General features: G+C 37.3%; 1 protein-coding gene across 7 annotated transcripts in view; it reads left to right on the top strand.

The window, feature by feature from the left end:
* The window catches only part of DLG1 (discs large MAGUK scaffold protein 1), a 270,885-nt gene that overhangs the window by 189,922 nt on the left and 59,907 nt on the right, over positions 1–21,056 (top strand). The window lies entirely within an intron of this gene.

Raw genomic sequence — 21,056 nt, forward strand, 5'->3', positions numbered from 1 at the left:
CCTTTATTGTTACTTAAAGAGAAAGAATGTAAGTTTGAGATATGATATTTTTCTAAATAGTGAGGTATCATGGACTTGACCTTACCGAGTTCCTACTGGGAGAAGGTGATAATGGAAAGTCTGAGGTCATATTAAACATACATAAAATTCTAGTTTACATCAACATAACCACTTCAGTAAAACCTAGGTGGAATTTAAAAAGCTTAAACACCCAAAAGAATACATAACACACTATTTAATGTTCATAAACAAGGTGAAGAAGGAAAGAATGCTGTGAGTAAAGGAGCCAGGTGAATCATTCTATGATTTAGCAGCTGTTACATGTATTATTCTTTTCTTGGAGTGGAATTTATTTCTGTAACAAAACCTAATATGTGTTTTACCTGATCAAAGTAGTATGTTGGGCACTGCTTGCTATTTCATAATATTTCTTATAAACCTCAGCATTCTAGGTTCAGTAACTGAACAAGAATAAATTCATTTATGTAAGGGGTAAGTTCCAAATAAATCACATTAATAAGCAAATAGGGATTAATATATGAAGTCAGAATGCTAATTCATTAATTTTTGTGAGAAACAAAACTACCAGTGGGACTACACATGCTTTTATCTTCTGGCCAACACATTCTTGCCCAATAGGCATATTATACAGAAACAAAGTATAATCAGTGCTTGCTTAGTATTATAGAAAGCCTCTTATTTATATGTTTATGAGAAATATAGACTATTTAGGTATGATTAAGGGTAAGTCAATATCTGCTCCTTGACCTCCCCAGAAAACACACAAAAGCAACAAGGAAAATAAACACATATTTCTACCCATAAAGCTTCACTTCACATTAAGCAAAACTAAGAAGACAGGTGTAATACCTAGACAACAAAATACAGGCAAAGGCTGCTTAAGCAGGTTAAGATCTGGCAAAAGCTACATGTAAAGAAGGGAAGAGTAAAAGCATGGAATGTTGAGAATGCTCAGTGGTAGCAGAACATAGAATATGACAGAAAATTGTACTTCCTAAAGGTGGGGGGCTTGTTTTTGAAGTATAAAAACATTATCCCTTGTTTATGGCAGGCCACATAAAATTGTGAGTGAGCAAACTAGAGCGGAAGCCATCCTTGATGTGGTTTTGTTTAAAGGAAGTATTTGGTTAAAACAGTCTGTCAGATTATCTGATGCTATCAAGGCAGTCTTTTGGTTTTAAAGGCTGTAAAAATAACCTGTGCTTCCATCCCCACCCTGCACCCCAAACTTTCTGGTCCAGCCAACTCATTCAGTAATAAGCAATTTAAAAGGAGCTAGCCTGGCATTCATACAAAGATATTAATAAGGAGACATGGAAACAAAAAGCAAAGCTTAGCAAGAGATAAAAGTTGTCACAAACATGCATTTACACACACACAAAAAAAATTGGCACGTATCAGATGAAACTTTGATTTTAATGTTCTTAAACAATTTATGCATTCACTTCTTTGAAAGAAGACCAGTAGATATGTAAAGAACTGTAGGAAGAGATGGCTTAACAACCAGAAGAGTTTAATTTTGAGCTAGCAGAACCCAGGAAAGAAGAAGAAAGCAAACCAATTTCTTAAATTGGAACACAAAGTCAAAGAGACTCTGCAGAACAATCAATAGGGGACATAAAGGATACAATAGGAAAAGTAAACAAAATGAAATAGAAACGAAGAGAATTTTTAAAGGTTAGAGAGAAAAGACAGGCAATTATATATATATATTATATATATATATACATATTATATATATATAATATATATATTTTCATATATATATATACACACACACACAGGATATACTTAATTAGACTTTCTGGAAAAAGTAAATTTTTTTAAAAGAAAAGAATAAATGCTTGCAATTATAATTCATTCAAGAAAACTTTACTAGATTAAAAAGAAGTAACTTTACATTGAAAAGACACAGCATGATAAAAAATTAACTCAGAATGGTCAAAATTCAGACATATTCTGGTTAATTTTTATCAAGAAAGAATCTTCTGGAGTATTGGTTCAAGATGGCGGAGTAGAAGGACGTGTGCTCACCTCCTCTCGCAAGAGCACTGAAATCACAACTGCTGAACAACCATTCACGGGAAGACACTGGAACCCACCAAAAAAGATATCCCACATCCAAAGACAAAGGAGAAGCCTCAGTGAGATGGGAAGGGGGAGCACAATCGTGATAAAATCAAATCTCATACCTGCCAGGTGGGGGAAGCACAAACTGGAGAACAATTAAACCACAGAAGTTCTCCCACTGGAATGAAGGTTCTGAGCCCCACATCAGCGTCCCAGCCTGGGGGTCCAGCAACAGGACTAGCAATCTCCAGGGATTCTGGCTTTGACAGGCAGCAGGATTTGAGTGCAGGACTTCCACGGGACTGGGCAAAACAGAGACTCCACTCTTGGAGAGCACACACAAAATCTTGTGCACACCAGGACCCAAGGGAAAGGAGCAGTGACCCCATAGGAGACTGAACCAAACCTACCTGCTAGTGTTGGAGGGTCTTCTGCAGGGGCAGGGGGCGACTGTGGCTCACCAAGGGGAACAAGGGCACTGGCAGCAGTAGTTCTGGTAAGTACTCACTGACGTGAGCCCTCCCTCAGGCCACCATTAGCCCCACCAAACAGCCTGTAGGCTCCAGTGCTGGGTTGCCTCAGGCCAAACAACCAACAGGGAGGGAATACAGCCCCACCCGTCAGCAGACAAGTGGATTAAAATTTTGCTGAGCAAGGCTTTGCCCACCAGAGCAAGACCCATTTCTACCCACCACCAGTCCCTCCCATCAGGAAGCTTGCACAGGCCTCTTAGCCTCATCCACCAGAGGGCAGACAGCAGAAGCAAGAAGAACTATAATCCTGCAGCCTGCAGAATGAAAACCACAATCCTAGAAAGTTAAACAAAATGAAAAGGCAGAGGATTATGTCGCAGGTGAAGGAACAAGATAAAATCCCAGAAAAACAACTAAATGAAGTGGAGATAGGCAACCTTCCAGAAAAAGAATTCAGAATAATGATAGTGAAGATGATCCAGAATGGAGGCAAAGATTAAGAAGATGAGAGAAATGTTTAACAAAGACCTAGAAGAACTAAAGAACAAACAAAAAAATGAACGATACAATAACTGAAATGAAAAATACACTAGAAGGAATCAGTAGCAAAATAACTGAGGCAGAAGAACTGATAAGTGACCGGGAAGACAGAATTGTGGAAATCACTGCTGCAGAACAGAATAAGGAAAAAAGAATGAAAAAAAATGAAGACAGCCTAAGGACAACATTGAACACACCAACATTCGCATTATAGGGGTCCCAGAAAGAGAAAAGAGAGAGAAAGGACCTGAGAAAATATTTGAGGAAATAATAGCTGAAAACTTCCCTAACATGGGAAAGGAAACAGTCAACCAAGTCTAGGAAGCACAGAGAGTCCTAGGCAGGATAAACCCAAGGAGAAACACACCGAGACATGTAGTAATCAAATTGACAAAAAGTAAAGACAAAGAAAAATTATTTGAAAGCAACAGGGGAAAAATGACAACATACAAGGGAACTCCCATTAAGTTATCAGCTGATTTCTCAGCAGAAACTCTGCAAGCCAGAAGGGAGTGGCATGATATATTTAAAGTGATGAAAGGGAAGAACCTACAACCTACAACCAAGAATACTCTACAACCAAGAATACTGTACCCAGTTCTCATTCATATTTGACAGAGAAATCAAAAGCCTTACAGACAAGCCAAAGCTAAGAGAATTCAGCACCACCAGACCACTTTGCAACAAATGCTAAAGGAACTCCTCTAGGCAGGAAGGAGACTAGCAACTTTAAAAAAAAAAAAAAAGCCTTGTACAGATAGACTGTTATATCAAAACCTCATGGGAACAGCAAGCCCCAAAACTACAATAGATACACACACAAAAAAAGAAAAAGCAACTCAAACACAGCACTAAAGATGGTCACCAAACCACAAGAGAAGAGAACAAAAGAGGAAGGGAAGAAAAAAGACCCACAAAAACAAACCCAAAACAATTAAGAAAATGGCAGTAGAAATACACATATCGATAATTACCTTAAATGTAAATGTATTAAATGCGCCAACCAAAAGACATAGACTGGCTGAGTGGATACAAAAACAAGACCCATATATACACAGTCTGCGAGAGACCTACCTCAGACCTAGGGACACATACAGACTGAAAGTGAGGGGATGGAAGAAGGTACTCCATGCAACTGTAAATCAAAAGAAAGCTGGAGTAGCAATACTCATGTCAGACATAATAGACTTGAAAGACTGTTATAAGAGACAAGGACACTACATAACAATCAAGGCATCAATCCAAGAAGAAGATATAACAATTGTAAATATGTATACACCCAACATGGGATCACCTCGATATATAAGGCAAATACTAACAGCCATAAAGGGAAAAATTGACAGTAACACAATAATAGTGGGGGACTTTAACACCCCACTTTCATCAGTGGACATATCCAGACAGAAAATAAATAAGGAAACACAGGCCTTAAATGACACATGAGACCAGATGGACTTAATTGATATCTGTAGAGCATTCCATACAAAAGAACCAGAATACACATTCCTCTTAAGTGCACACAGAACATTCTCCAGGATTGCCCACATGCTAGGACACAAGGCGAGCCTCAGTAAATTTAAGAAAATTGAAATCTTATCAAACATCTTTTCCAATCACAATGCTATGAGATTAGAAATAAACTACAAAAAAAAACTATAAAAAACACAAACACGTGGAGGTTAAGCAATATGCTACTAAACCACCAGTGGATTGCTGAAGAAATCAAGAAAGAAAAAAATACCTAGAAACAAATGAAAATGAAAGCACAATGATAAAAAACCTGTGGGATGCAGCAAAAGCAGTTCTAAGATGGAAGTTTATAGCAATACAATCTTACCTCAGGAAAGAAGAAAAATCTCAAGTAAACAACCTAACCTTACATCTGAAGGAACTAGAGAAAGAAGAACAAACAAAACCTAAAGTTAGTAGAAGGAAAGAAATCATAAAGATCGGAACAGAAATAAATGAAATAGAGACAAAACAATAGCAATGATCAATGAAACTAAAAGCTGGTTCTTTGAAAAGATAAACAAAATTGATAAATCTTTAGCCAGACTCATCAAGAAAAAAAGGGAGAGGACGCAAATCAATAAAATTAGAAATGAAAAAGGAGAAGTTACAACTGACACCACAGGAATACAAAGCATCATAAGAGACTGCTGCAGGCAACTATATGCCAATAAATGGACAACCTGGAAGAAATAGACAAATTCCTAGAAAGGTACAGTCTTCCAAGACTGAACCAGGAAGAAACAGAAAATATGAACAGACCAATCACAAGCACTGAAATTGAAACTGTGATTTTAAAACTCCCAACAAACAAAAGTCCAGGACCTGGTGGCCTCACAGGCAAATTCTATCAACACTTAGATAAGAGCTAACACCTATCCTTCTGAAACTGTTTCACAAAATTGCAGAGGAAGGAACACTCCCAAACTCATTCTATGAGGCCACCATCACCCTGATACCAAAACCAGACAAAGATACCACAAAAGAAAATTACAGGCTGATGGACATAGATGCAGAAGTCCTCAACAGAACATTAGCAAACTGAATCCAACAATACATGAAAAGGATTATACACCATGATCAAGTGGGATTTATCCCAGGGATGCAAGGATTTTTCAGTATCTGCATATCAATCATTGTGATATACCACATCAACAAATTGAAGAATAAAAACCATATGATCATCTCAATAGATGGAGAAAAAGCTTTTGACAAAATTCAGCACCCGTTTATGATAAAAAAAAAAAAAAAGAACTCTCCAGAAAGTGGGCATAGAGTGAACATACGTCAACATAATAAAAGCCATATACGACAAACCTACAGCTAATATCATACTCAATGGTGAAAAGCTGAAAACATTTCCTTTAAGATCAGGAACAAGACAAGGATGTCCACTCTTGCCACTTTTATTCAACGTAGTCTTGGAAGTCCTAGCTATGGCAATCAGAGAAGAAAAAGAAATAAAAAGAATCCAAACTGGAGAAGAAGTAAAACTGTCACTGTTTGCAGATGACATGATACTTTATGTAGAAGATCCTACAGATGCTACCAGAAGACTACTAGAGCTCATCAATGAATTTGGTGAAGTTGTAGGTTACAAAATTAATACAGAAATCTGTTGCATTTCTATACACTAACAATGGAAGATCAGAAAGAGAAATTCAAGAAACAATTCCATTTACCATCACGTCAAAAAGAATAAAATACCTAGGAATAAACCTACCTAAGGAGACAAAAGACCTGTACTCCGAAAACTATAAGACACTGATGAAAGAAATAAAAGAATACTCAAACAGATGGCATGGATTGGAAGAATCAACACTGTCAAAATGGCTACTCTACCCAAGGCAATCTACAGGTTCCGTGCAATCCCTATCAAATTACCAATGGCATTTTTCACAGAACTAGAGTAAAAAATCTTAAAATTTGTATGGAGACACAAAAGACCCTGAATAGCCAAAGCAATCTTGAAAAGAAAAATGGAGCTGGAGGAATCAGACCCCTTGACTTCAGACTGTACTACAAAACTACAGGCATCAAAACAGTATGCTACTGATACACAAATAGAAATATAGATCAGTGGAATAGGATAGAAAGCCCAGAAATAAACCCATGCATCTATGGTTAATTAACCTACAACAGAGGAGGCAAGACTACACAATGGTGGAAAGACAGTCTCTTCAACAAATGGTGCTGGGAAAACTGAACAGATACGTGTAAAAAAATGAAATTAGGTCATTCTTTAACACCATACACAAAAATAAGCTCAAAATGGATTAAAGACCTAAACATGAGACTGGACCCTATAAAACTCCAGAGGAAAACATAGGCAGAACATGCTCTGACATAAATCGCAGCAATATCTTTTTTGAGCCATCTCCCAGAATAATGGAAATAAAAACGAAAATAAACAAATGGGACCTGATTAAACTCAAAATTCTTTGCACAGTAAAGGAAGCCATAAACAAAATGGAAAGACAACCCACAGATTTGGAGAAAATATTTGCAAATGATGTGACCAACAAGGGATTAGTCTCCAAAATTTACAAATAGCTCATGAGGCTTAATATCATCAAAACAAACAGCCCAATAAAAAAATGGGCAGAAGACCTAAATAGACATTTCTCCAGAGACATACAAATGGCCAAGAAGCACAGGAAAAGATGTTCAACATCACTAATTATTAGAGAAATGCAAATCAAAACTACAATGAGATATCACCTCATGGCAGTCAAAATGGCTATCAACAAAAAATCCACAAACAGTAAATGCTGGAGAGGGTATGGAGAGTTGGGAACCCTCCTACACTGTTGGTGGGAATGTAAATTGGTATAGCTATATGGAGAACGATATAGAGGTTCCTTAGAAAAGTAAAAATAGAGCTACCATATGACCCTACAGTCCCACTCCTGGGCATATATCCAGAGAAAAACATGGTCTGAAAGGGTACATGCACCCCAGTGTTCACTGCAGCACTGTTTACAGTAGCTAAGACATGGAAGCAACCTAAATGTCCATCAACAGAGGCTAAAGAAGATGTGGTACATATACATATGTATATGTGGTACATATATACAATGGAATATTACTCAGCTATTAAAAAGAATGAAATAGTGCCATTTGGAGCAACGTGGATGGATCTAGAGATTGTCATACTGAGTGAAGTAAGTCAGACAGAGAAAGAGAAATATCGTATAATATCCCTTATATGTGGAATCTAAAAGAAATGATACAAATGAACTTATTTACAAAACAGAAACAGATTTCACAGACTTAGAGAATGAACTTATGGTTACCTGGGGGAAAGAAGTAGGGGAAGGGATAGTTAGGGAGTTTGGGATCAACATGTACACACTGCTATATTTAAAATGGACAACCAACAAGGACCCTACTGTACAGCACAGGGAACTCTGCTCAATGTTATGTGGCAGCCTGGATGGGAGGGGAGTTTGCGGGAGAATGGATACATGTATATGTATGTCTGAGTCCCTTTGCTATGCACCTGAAACTATCACAGCATTGTTAATTGTCTATATTCCAATATAAAATAGTTAAATTAGAAAAGAAAAGAAACTTCTGGAACCCCATAAAAATATTAAGTTATTAATAAGGAGGTAAAAATTGATTGATAAAAGGAAGAACTGCTCTAATGCTTGGTGAGCATAGATCTGAACAAGGATTGTTAATTTTACCACTTTTATGTTTAGTGACTCTTAACTAAGCCTAATGTACCCCTGTATGCAGTAGGTATACTTGCCACTGATGGTTGTCAAGGGTGGGCTACCCTTTTCCTAGGATAGTTATTGCGTGGACCTAGGAATCTCTCTTTCAGATTATCTTTTTCTGTGCTTGTACTCTATTTTTTTTCTTTTGCTCTTTTTTTGTGATTTCTGTACTTTTTTTCTGTATGAATCTTTCTGATTGATACTTTTTCTTTAGTTGTGTTCAAAACTTTTAAACTATTCTCATCTTGATGGAGCTACTTTTGTATCAAGGAGAACTTGCATTGTATGTTGATTATCCAGGTAGCTGCTATTTAGCAGACATCTTCTATGTTTCAAGGTTAGACCCTTATATTAATTAGTGTTGTGTATATATCTTTTTTTCCAAACATCTCAACACCTGACTTTTTGTCCTGTTTGACTTCTCCAGGTGTATATCTCTTTAATGTTCAAAACTGACCATGACTGAAAATTCTTTTACTCCCTCAGTAAATGGCACTTCCACTGATGGTTAAGCCAAAAGGCGAGGAGTCATCCTTGACTTCCCTCCCCTTTTCTCAACCTCTATGTCTCCGCCACTACCCTTACCAAACCCACTATCATATCTTACCTATTCTAATAGCCTCTAGCAAGTCTTCTTACTTCTTTCTTGACTTTCTCCAATCCATTCATCAGCCAAAATGATCTTTTTAAATACAAAGATTGGATTGTATCACTTTCTATTTAAAACACTTCCAATTATACTCTGAATAAAATCCAAAGCCTTTAATAGTGCCTGCAAGGCCCTGTGTGATCGAGCATAGCACAGTACATTTGGCTTCACTGCATGCCCTCTGTTCCTTCCTTTGCTCCTTCAGGTCTAACCACACAGGACTTCTTCTTTCAGACCCTTGATTACACCAGGTATTTTCCTAATTCTCTGTTCATTCTGTTTGTTCGTAGAATATTCTTTCCCCCTATTCTTTATATGATTGGCTCCTTCTCATAATTCCATTTGTCATAGCACTGTGACAATTTTTTTCTTTAAACAACTTAACACAGTTTATAATTGTATGTTTATTTAGGTGCCTGTTGGCTTTTTGTTTATTTAAGCCTTGCTCTAGAGGCTTATGAAACACATAGCTATATCCCTACATACAGGTGATGATATAGAGTCAAATAACAAAGCTAGTAATAGCTAGGCTTCAGTCCCAGGTCTGTTGCCTTCAAAATCTAGATACTTTTCACTGGGAATATTTTGATGAGTGTTTAGTCTGGCAGTATTGATTTATACTATAATCTTTTACCATAGCTATGGTGTCATTGCCTAATAAACACAAGGTAAGTACCAATAGAGCACAGAAAACAAACACTGCCTTAGGAATTCAAAAGGAGGTAAATCATATTGCCTGGTATGAGGAAAAAATGCCATAGAGTACAATTGGGGCTCAACTGGAAACCTGAAAAATGGGTAGTCTTTAGATGGGCAGAGAGAAGAAATGACATTCTATAAAGAATAACAGAAGACCAAAGATAAGAGAGTTAAAATTTAAAAGCATCTTTTCGGTACTTTAAAAACTTACCTGTCCTCCTTGCTGTATTGCTACTTACCTTATGTTTGTTTATTAGGTAGTGACTTGATGGCTTTATGTTTTGTTTTAAAACTATGTAGTTTTAACAAATGTACTTTGGTTGTACAGCACTTTTTCTAAAAAACATATTCCACGTCATCAGTGTGTAACTTCTGTGAGGGCCAAGGATATAAATTGAAGATAAGAGTCAGATTTTCTTTCTCAGTGAGGGGGCTATTTTACAAAGTACAAAAGGAGTCGCCTGATACTCTGATAATCAGTCATCTCCTTGCAGTTAGTATCTTCACTTTATTAATGACGAATCCATTGGGATTCTCTGCTTCATTGATAATCTGACATATATACATACATACAAACAGACAAAGAGTGAAGAGGAAAACTTCTTGGTAAGAGTAAGTTTTTATCTTTTAGGATCTATAGCTTGCCTGTTGGTCTCCCATGAAATACTGTTATGAGTTTTTCAGCCTGTATACTTTGAACTTTTATGACATAGGCTCTAAGTATGAAAAAATAATCTCCACAATACATTTAGAATGACTTTAACTCCTAGCTCCCCCAGTTTTGCTAACTCCAGAGACAAGCAACAGTTTGTTTTTAGAGCTTTACTACTAAGCATTCTGGGGAATTATAATCAGAAATCAAACATGGGCACTGGAAATACAATTCTAGTTTTTTCTCCATATCCAGAAGTTACAAAATTTGGACAGATAGTTCCTGGTCTATAGTTATAGACTCTATGGGCTGGGTGATAGACTGTAATAGAAAAAAATGTGTGCCGGGCATCTAACCATATTTATTAGCTCTTTTAATTCCCATAAAGCCCTATAAAGTGGGCACTTTTACCATCATTTTACATTACAGTTGAGTAAAATAAGGCACAAAAAGGTTAAGTAACTTGCCAGTTACATAGCTGTTAAGTGATTAAGATTCATTCTAGCCCTTTGTAGAGGAGGAAAAACTTTTCCTCTACCCTTTTAGTTTCAGTAGCTGGGCCCTATGAATTAAACTGACAGAAGACAGATTAACAGAAGAAAATATTTTATTTTGCCTGCATACACAGAGCCAACAAAAGAAGGAGTTGGCTCATTAAATGATTAAAGTTAAAGGCTTATCTACCTAACATAGTATGGAAAAGGAAGTGGAGATAAAAGCCTTCTGTGGGAAAAATAAACAGGTTTCTTAAGGAAAGAAAAGTACATTTTTAGGAGAAAGTTTGTGATAATGTTTGTCTCTACAGTATGAGTGGTTTTTCCATCTTCTTCAAGGCCATAAAGCTCCCCAAGAGAGGAGATTTACAATAGCCTCATTTCCCAGAAGTAGCTCCTTTTAGTCAGATAAGAAAAGCTCTAAGAAGGCTTTTTTCTACATTTGTTGAACCTCAGATATCTTCAGCGTAAAATAATCTCTGTGACAACTCTGGGGTTCCAAGTGGTCCCCACACCTTGAACACCTCTCAACTATACATTAAAGCTACCTCCCTTCACAAACCCTAAACTCAAAAATGTTTTATCTCAGTGTTCCTCAGGTATACTATACCAACTTCCAGACCTTATTTTTTGGTTCAGAAAATATTAATTATATTGATATTATAAAGGAAAAAGAGCAAAGGGAAAGAATTAAACTTATATTAAATATATGTTCTGTTTCCCATTGGACATGTCTTAAACTTATGAGGTATTTTTATTTCGTTTTTGTAAGAAGAAAAAAAATCTTTGAGATTGGTGTTACTGTCCCTAATCTTCAAGTGACTGAAGTCTAGAAAAGCTGAGAGGTTTGGCGATAGACACTTTTCCGTGTTTCAAAGGTTTAATTTAAATCTGAGTTGCAGAGATCGAGTTTTAACCCATCTTCTCATTTTATTTTCATAATTACTTTTGGTAACAACCAAAGAGAGTCTGGAGACTGAATGGAGAGGTTGTATTGGATTAGTGGCATTTCTTTTGAAACATATGTCATCTCTTAAAGTGGTTTTCTGGAGCAGGTTCCTAATTAATTTTTTTCAGTATCTTACTTTCCTTCCTATACCTTTCTACCCTTTCCTAACTACTTAAAACAACCAGCCTGACTTCTTACTCAGAAACTTTCCATTTTTCTTTTCTAGACCAGTCATAATATCCATTCTCTGATACTTGTTGCTCTCAGATGTTAACTGTGTATTTAATTAATATATTTCATTATAGAGTATAAATGAGTTTTATTCTTCATAGTTGGGATTGTGAGTTTCAAAGAAATTGGGAGAGGTAAAATTTCTCCCCACTCTTCTGCCCCCTGCTTTCCTCCATCTTTTCACTTGAAGTGTGGAGGTGCAAACTAAGATGAGAAGTTGAAAACGGAATAAAATGCAGAAAGTTCGCTATTAAACATTTTCTCTCCTCTTATAACCATACACATATTATTTAACTTACAGCCAGTAGTTCAGAGACTCCCTAATATATTTCATGACAGGAAATATAGTTTGGTTCAGGAATTTCTGAAATGCTTAGTGGAGATTATCTCTTAGGTAACATTTTAGTTCTCTCCAATGGTAGCTTTCCTGAAATTAGTTGTGGTGTAATTTCTAGAAGAGGGGTGCAAATGACTTAGCAGAAAAAAAGAAATGAGACTTCCTCCAAAATAAAATATAAGAAAGGGTACACAGGATGGGTGTAAGGTGGAAATTGTTAGAGCTGAAAGTATGAATTGATTGAAACAAAAGGAAAAGATGAGAATCTTAGCTAGGTGAATGAAATGGAAGGTTTAAAGGAAAAGTAACTTTGAGGAAAGTATTGAAGTATCTTTGGAACAGACGGACCGATGGTTATGAGGAATTATTAATAGTAAGTAAAGACCGTAAATATGAAAATCTGAACAGAGTGAACAAAATAAGAAAGGCACATATTTAAGAAATTATCAGGAATTGAGTTTAGGTCTCCAATATCTTAAATGTTGACTGAGACTGTAACTGCTTTGTAGTAACTTAGTTCTTAGGAAAGAAATTTTTTGCCTCACTATAAAATAAGGTAATGTGATCTTTTTACAGAAAGTTTTTAAATTTCTAAAACGTAGAATATTTTAAATCACTAGGACTTTGGTTAATTCAGTTGGCAAGATGGCTGAAAACAACTAATAATGTTACGTGAAATATAATGAACGTCTTATTAAAAGCATCAAAGTGCTGCTAAGGCAGTAAGGAATTATCAAACAAAAAGTGAAGGGAAACTGGGAACTCAGAGAACTAAAGAATCACAGAAGTTACTTGAATAAGTGCAGTGATGTACTGGCTTACAAGGGTCAGTTAAACTTTCAGGAATTTTGCAAACTAGCTGTTAAACATGGTCATTTTTTTTTTATATATAAATTTATTTATTTTTGGCTGTGTTGGGTCTTTGTTGCTGTGCGCAGGCTTCCTCTAGTTGCGGCAAGTGGGGGCTACTATTGCAGTGCGTGGGCTTCTCACTGCCCTGGCTTCTCTTGTTGCAGAGCATAGGCTCTAGGGTGCGGGCTTCAGTAGCTGTGGCACGCGGGCTCAGTAGTTGTGGCTTTTGGGCTCTAGAGCACAGGTTCAGTAGTTGTGGTGCACTGGCCTAGTTGTTCCGTGGCATGTGGGATCTTCCTGGACCAGGGCTCAAACCTGTGTCCTCTGCATTGGCAGGCGCATTCTTAACCACTGCGCCACCAGGGAAGTCCCAACATGGTCATTATTAAAAATAAAATTAGACAGGCTCTTTGATAGGGCTAATGGTGGACTCTGAGAGGGCTCTTGCCAAGGAGTACTTCCCAGAACTTCTGCCAGTGTTCTTGTCCCCGTGGTGAAACACAGCCAACCCCTGCCTCTGCAGGAGACCCTCCAGCACTAGCAGCCGTGTGGCTGACAGGGTCTTGGTGCTCCGGCTGGGTGTCAGGCCTGTGCCTCTGACCAGAGACCTCCCGGCTCCACATAATATCACATGGCGAAAGCTCTCCCAGACATCTCCATCTCAATGCCAAGACCCAGCTCCATTCAACACCCAGCAAGCTACAGTGCCGGACAACCTATGCCAAACAACTAGCAAGACAGGAACACAACCCCACCCATTAGCAGAGAGGCTGCCTAAAATCATAATAAGGTCACAGACACCCCAAAACACACCACCGAACGTGGTCCTGCCCACCAGAAAGACAAGATCCAGCCTCATCCACCAGAGGACAGGCACCAGTCCCCTCCACCAGAAGGCCTACGCAACTGAACCAACCTTAGCCACTGGGGGCAGACACCAAAAACAACGGGAACTACAAACCTGCAGCCTGTGAAAAGGAGACCCCAAACACAGTAAGTTAAGCAAAATGAGAAGACAGAGAAACACACAGCAGATGAAGGAGCAAGGTAAAAACCGACCAGACCAAACAAATGAAGAGGACATAGGCAGTCTACCTGAGAAAGAATTCAGAGTAATGATAGTAAAGATGATCCAAAATCTTGAAAATAGAATGGAGAAAATACAAGAAACATTTAACAAGGACCTAGAAGAACTAAAGAGCAAACAAACAATGATGAACAGCACAGTAAATGAAGTTAAAAATTCTCCAGAAAGAATCAATAGCAGAATAACTGAGGCAGAAGAACGGATAGATGACCTGGAAGATAAAATAGTGGAAATAACTACCACAGAGCAGAATAAAGAAGAATGAAAAGAATGGAGGACAGTCTCAGAAACCTCTGGGACAACATTAAACACACCAACGTTCGAATTATAGGGGTCCCAGAAAAAGAAGAGAAAGAGAAAGGGACTGAGAAAATATTTGAAGAGATTATAGTTGAAAACTTCCCCAATATGGGAAAGGAAATAGTCAAGGCCAGGAAGCACAGAGGGTCCCATACAGGGTAAATCCAAGGAGAAATACGCCAAGACACATATTAATCAAACTATCAAAAATTAAATACAACGAAAAAATATTAAAAGCAGCAAGGGAAAAGTGACAAATAACATACAAGGGAATCCCATAAGGTTAATAGCTGATCTTTTAGCAGAAACTGCAAGCCAGAAGTGAGTGGCAGGACATATTTAAAGTGATGAAAGGGAAAAACCTACAACCAAGATTACTGTATCCAGCAAGGATCTCATTCAGATTTGATGGAGAAATTAAAACCTTTACAGACAAGCAAAAGCTAAGAGAATTCAGCACCACCAAACCAGCTTTACAACAAATGCTAAAGGAACTTCTCTAGGCAGGAAACACAAGAGAAGGAAAAGACCTACAATAATAAACCCAAAACAATTAAGAAAATGGCAGTTAAGAACATACATACTGATAACTACCTTAAACGTAAATGGATTAAATGCTCCAAGCAAAAGACATAGACTGGCTGAATGGATACAAAAACAAGACCCGTATATATGGTGTCTACGAGAAACCCACTTCAGACCTAGGGACACATTCAGACTGAAAGTGAGGGGATGGAAAAAGATATTCCATGCAAACGGAAATCAAAAGAAAGCTGGAGTAGCAGTTCTCATATCAGGCAAAATAGACTTTAAAATGAAGACTATTACAAGAGACAAAGAAGGACACTACATAATGATGAAGGGATCAATCCAAGAAAAAGATATAACAATTCTAAATATTTATGCACCCAGCATAGGAGCACCTCAATACGTAAGGCAAATGCTAACACCCATAAAAGGGGAAATCGACAGTAACACAATCACAGTAGGGGACTTTAACACCCCACTTTCACCAATGGACAGATCATCCAAGATGAAAATAAATAAGGAAACACAAGCTTTAAATGATACATTAAACAAGATGGACTTAATTGATATTTATAGGGCATTCCATCCAAAAACAACAGAATACACATTTTTCTCAAGTGCTCATGGAACATTCTCCAGGATAGATCATATCTTGGGTCACAAATCAAGCCTTGGTAAATTTAAGAAAATTGAAATCGTATCAAGTATCTTTTCCACCCACAACACTATGAGACTAGATGTCAATTACAGGAAAAAATCTGTAAAAATTACAAACATGTGGAGGCTAAACAATACACACTAAATAAGCAAGAGATCACTGAAGAAATCAAAGAGGAAATTAAAAAATACCTAGAAACAAATGACAATGAAAACACGATGACCCAAAACCTATTGGATGCAGCAAAAGCATTTCCAAGAGGGAAGTTTATAGCAATACAATCCTACCTCAAGAAACAAAAAACATCTCAAATACACAACCTACTCTTACACCTAAAGCAATTAGAGAAAGAAGAACAAAATAACCCCAAAGTTAGCAGGAGGAAGGAAATAAGAAGATCAGATTAGAAAAAAAATGAAAAAGAAATGAAGGAAACGATAGCAAAGATCAGTAAAACTAAAAGCTGGTTCTTTGAGAAGATAAACAAAACTGATAAACCATTAGCCACACTCATCAAGAAAACAAGGAAGGAGACTCAAATCAATAGAATTAGAAATGAAAAAGGAAAAGTAACTACTGACACTGCAGAAATACAAAGGATGATGAGCGATTACTACATGCAACTATATGCCAATAAAATGGCCAACCTGGAAGAAATGGACAAATTCTTAGAAAAGCACAACCTTCCAAGACTGAACGAGGAAGAAATAGAAAATATAAACAGACCAATCACAAGCACTGAAATTGAAACTGTGTTTAAAAATCTTCCAACAAACAAAAGCCCAGGACCAGATGGCTTCACAGGCAAATTCTATCAAACATTTAGAGAAGAGCTAACACCTATCCTTCTCAAACTGTTCCAAAATATAGCAGAGGGGGAACACTCCCAAACTCATTCTACGAGGCCACCATCACCCTGATGCCAAAACCAGACAAGGATGTCACAAAGAAAGAAAACCACAGGCCAATATCACTGATGAACACAGATGCAAAAATCCTCAACAAAATACTGGCAAACAGAATCCAACAGCACATTAAAAGGATCATACACCATGATCAAGTGGGGTTTATCCCAGGAATGCAAGGATTCTTCAATATATGCAAATCAATCAATGTGATAAACCGTATTAACAAATTGAAGGAGAAAACTCATATGATCCTGTCAATAGATGCAGAAAAAGCTTTCGACAATATTCAACACCCATTTATAATAAAGACCCTCCAGAAAGTAGGCATAGAAGGAACTTACCTCAACATAATGAAGGCCATGTATGACAAAACCACAGCCAGCATTGTTCTCAGTGGTGAAAAACTGAAAGCATTTCCACTAAGATCAGGAACAAGACAAAGTTGCCCACTTTCACCACTATTATTCAACATAGTTTTGGAAGTTTTAGCCACAGCAATCAGAAGAAAAAGAAAAGGAATCCAAATCGGAAAAGAAAAAGTAAAACTGTCACTGTGCAGATGACATGATACTATACATAGAGAATCCTAAAGATGCCACCAGAAAACTACTAGAGCTAATCATTGAATTTGGTAAAGTAGCAGGATACAAAATTAATGCACAGAAATCTCTTGCATTCCTATACACTAACAATGAAAAATCTGAAAGAGAAGTTAAAGGTACACTCCCATTTACCACTGTAACAAAAAGAATAAAATGCCTAGGAATAAGCCTACCTAAGGAGAAAAAGACCTGTATGCAGAAAACTATAAGACACTGATGAAGGAAATTAAAGATGATACGAACAGATGGAGAGATATACCATGTTCTTGAATTGGAAGAATGAACATTGTGAAAATGGCTGTACTACCCAAAATGATCTACAGATTCAGTGCAATCCCTATCAAACTACCAATGGCATTTTTCACAGAAGTAGAACAAAAAATTTCACAATTTGTATGGAAACAGAAAAGACCCCGAATAACCTAAGCAATCTTGAGAACGAAAAACGGAGCTGGAGGAATCAGGCTCCTGGACTTCAGACTATACTACAAAGCTACAGTAATCAAGACAGTATGGTACTGGCACAAAAACAGAAATATAGATCAATGGAACAGGATAGAAAGCCCAGAGATAAACCCACGCACATATGGTCACCTTGTCTTTGATATAGGAGGCAAAAATATACAGTAGAGAAAAGACAGCCTCTTTCCCAGTGCTGGAAAAACTGGACAGCTACATGTAAAAGAATGAAATTAGAACACACCCTAACACCATATACAAAAATAAATTCAAAATGGATTAAAGACCTAAATCTAAGGCCAGACACTATACAATTCTTAGAGGAAAACATAGGCAGAACACTCTATGACATAAATCACAGCAAGATCCTTTTTGACCCACCTCCTAGAGAAATGGAAGTAAAAGCAAAAATAAATGGAACCTAATGAAACTTAAAAGCTTTTGCACAGCAAAGGAAACCATAAACGAGATGAAAAGACAACCCTCAGAATGGGAGAAAATATTTGCAGATGAAGCAACTGACAGAGGATTAATCTCCAAAATTTACAAGCAGCTCAATATAAAAAGAGCAAACAACTCAATCCAAAAATGGACAGAAGACCTAAACAAACATTTCTTCAAAGAAGACATACAGATTGCCAACAAACACATGAAAGGATGTTCAACATCACTAATCATTAGAGAAATGCAAATCAAAACTACAATGAGGTATCAGCTCACACCAGTCAGAATGGTCATCATCCAAAAATCTACAAACAGTAAATGCTGGAGAGGGTGTGGAGAAAATGGAACCCTCTTGCACTGTTGGTGGGAATGTAAATTGATACAGCCACTATGGAGAACAGTATGCAGGTTCCTTAAAAAACTAAAAATAGAACTACCATATGACCCAGCAATCCCACTACTGGGCACATACCCTGAGAAAACCATAATTCAAAAAGAGTCATGTACCACAATGTTCATTGCAGCTCTATTTATAATAGCCAGGACATGGAAGCAACCTTAGTGTCCATCGACAGATGAATGGATAAAAAAGATGTGGCACATATATACAATGGAATATTACTCAGCCATAAAAGGAATGAAATTGAGTTATTTGTAGTGAGGTGGATGGACCTAGAGACTGTCATACAGAGTGAAGTAAGTCAGAAAGAGAAAAATACCATATGCTAACACATATATATGGAATCAAAAAAAAAAGGTTCTAAAGAACCTAGGGGCAGGACAGGAATAAAGACGCAGACATAGAGAATGGATTTGAGGACATGGGAAGAGGGAAGGGTAAGCTGGGATGAAGTGAAAGAGTGGTGTGGACATATATACACTACCAAATGTAAAATAGATCACTGGTGGGAAGCACCTGCATAGCACGGGCAGATCAGCTTGGTGCTTTGTATCCACCTAGATGGGTGGGATAGGGAGGGTGGGAGGGAGACGCAGAGGGAGGAGTTATGGGGACGTATGTATATATATAGCTGATTCAGTTTGTTATACAGCAGAAACTAACACACCACTGTAAAGCAATTATACTCCAATAAAGGTGTTTTAAAAATAAATAAAAATTCAAATCTAAAAAAAAAAAGTTAAATTTAAAACTGAATTGCAAAAAAAAAAAAAAAAAAAACTGAATTGCCCAGAACTCCCCACTCCTCACCCCCAGAAAAAAATTAAGATAGCAAAACCAGATGAAAAGGTATCCCCATGAACCTCAATATAAAAGCAGGTATAAACAAGCTGTCAACAGCTGTAAGACCCCATGATATCAGCATCTGTACCCGGAGAATCAGTAGAAGAAGCCCAAAAGCCAATCTGTACTCATTTAAAAAACGAGGTGGATCTATTGAGAACTGCCTCTGAAACTATAAGGGTTTTTGCACAATCTACATGTGAGTGCAAGGGATCTGCAATAAGGTGTGAAGAAGCTGGAGCAGTCTGAGCCCCATGACCCAATTAACCAGCTACAGCTCCCTTTTAGTTCAAAGGCCCACACCAAGGAACAATTACTAGGAATAAAATCCAAACTGAGCAGGATAGGGATAATAGAGCCAAAGGATATAGAAGGTCCAGATGAGTGGGGGGAGAGAAAGCCCAGGAGATCTCACAGTATATGAGATATATCTTTGAACACTTGACAGAAACAGCAAAAGGGAGTTTTAGAGCTGTGAAGATAGAAAAGCCATCCTGATGCAATACTCTTACCTTAAAAAGTTTAGGAAAACTAATTTCTCATAAAAATGAACAACAGAAAAGGATCAAGATTGAATCCAATGGAAACCTATTTGAAAAATGAAAATAAGAATCAGAATAATGTCTCTACAATGAAAGTATGCCAGAAAGACATGCCCACAAAACAAATGAAAAGTATAACCTAATATTGCAAAACAAGTTAAAGGAAAATGAATATATGGAAGAACAACATAAATGAGTTAATAGAACTCAGGAAATTATTAGAGATAAAACTTTTATTTTAAAAATTAAGTTTAACTAGAAGGAGCACACAATAGTTATTTAAAGCAAGTAGGTAAAAAAGAGGAATTTTTAAAAATCAAAAATAAAGAGTTCTTTCCCTTCCGCATCCTGATCAATTTTGTATTAAAGCCATTAGGTGAAGCATAGCAAGGTAATTATGTGCATTGCAGGGCTGGGAAGGTGGGGGACATCTATGGTAAACCGTTAGGACTTAACCATGATGAGGGCTTCCACACAAGCAGCTGTCCTGGTGTGAGGAGTTGGAGCCTGAGCAGAGTGAGATGGTTACACATGGAACTGGTCAGAGCCCAGTCTGGAAAGTAGATGGTACTAGAAGCAGAAGGCTAGTTACATACAGAGAGATTGATCAAAGGAATATATATTTTAAGGGTAATGTTGTCTGTGATTTTCAGTGTTGGAGAAGAGAGTTATAAATATTGAAAGGGAGAAAACTAAATATAGACCATATATTATTAGATTAGAATTGGAGAAATTTTTATGAACATATTTTCAGTTTACATAATATAAACATATAGTTATAAATGTGTATCTATTTTACATATATATATGGAATTCCCTGGCTCTATCCACTGAGAAGGCCTGGGCTCAATGCCACCCCAGTAGCAATGAGCACACCTAAGCCTCAGATCTTAGCTTCTAAATACTATTCCCCATCTAAATTACCAAGGCTGTTTGGATAAATGGCCTGTTCTAGGAGTGGGGCAAGGAAATATTACAGATTACTCTGTAATATTTTATGCCAGAAAGCAAGGAAGTGCTCAAGGAATGATGGAGGCATGTCAAAGGGCACATAATCCAATTTGGAAGGGTTCCCACTGGCCAA

Source organism: Lagenorhynchus albirostris, chromosome 5 (genome assembly GCF_949774975.1).
Source record: "Lagenorhynchus albirostris chromosome 5, mLagAlb1.1, whole genome shotgun sequence".
NCBI lineage: Eukaryota > Metazoa > Chordata > Mammalia > Artiodactyla > Delphinidae > Lagenorhynchus > Lagenorhynchus albirostris.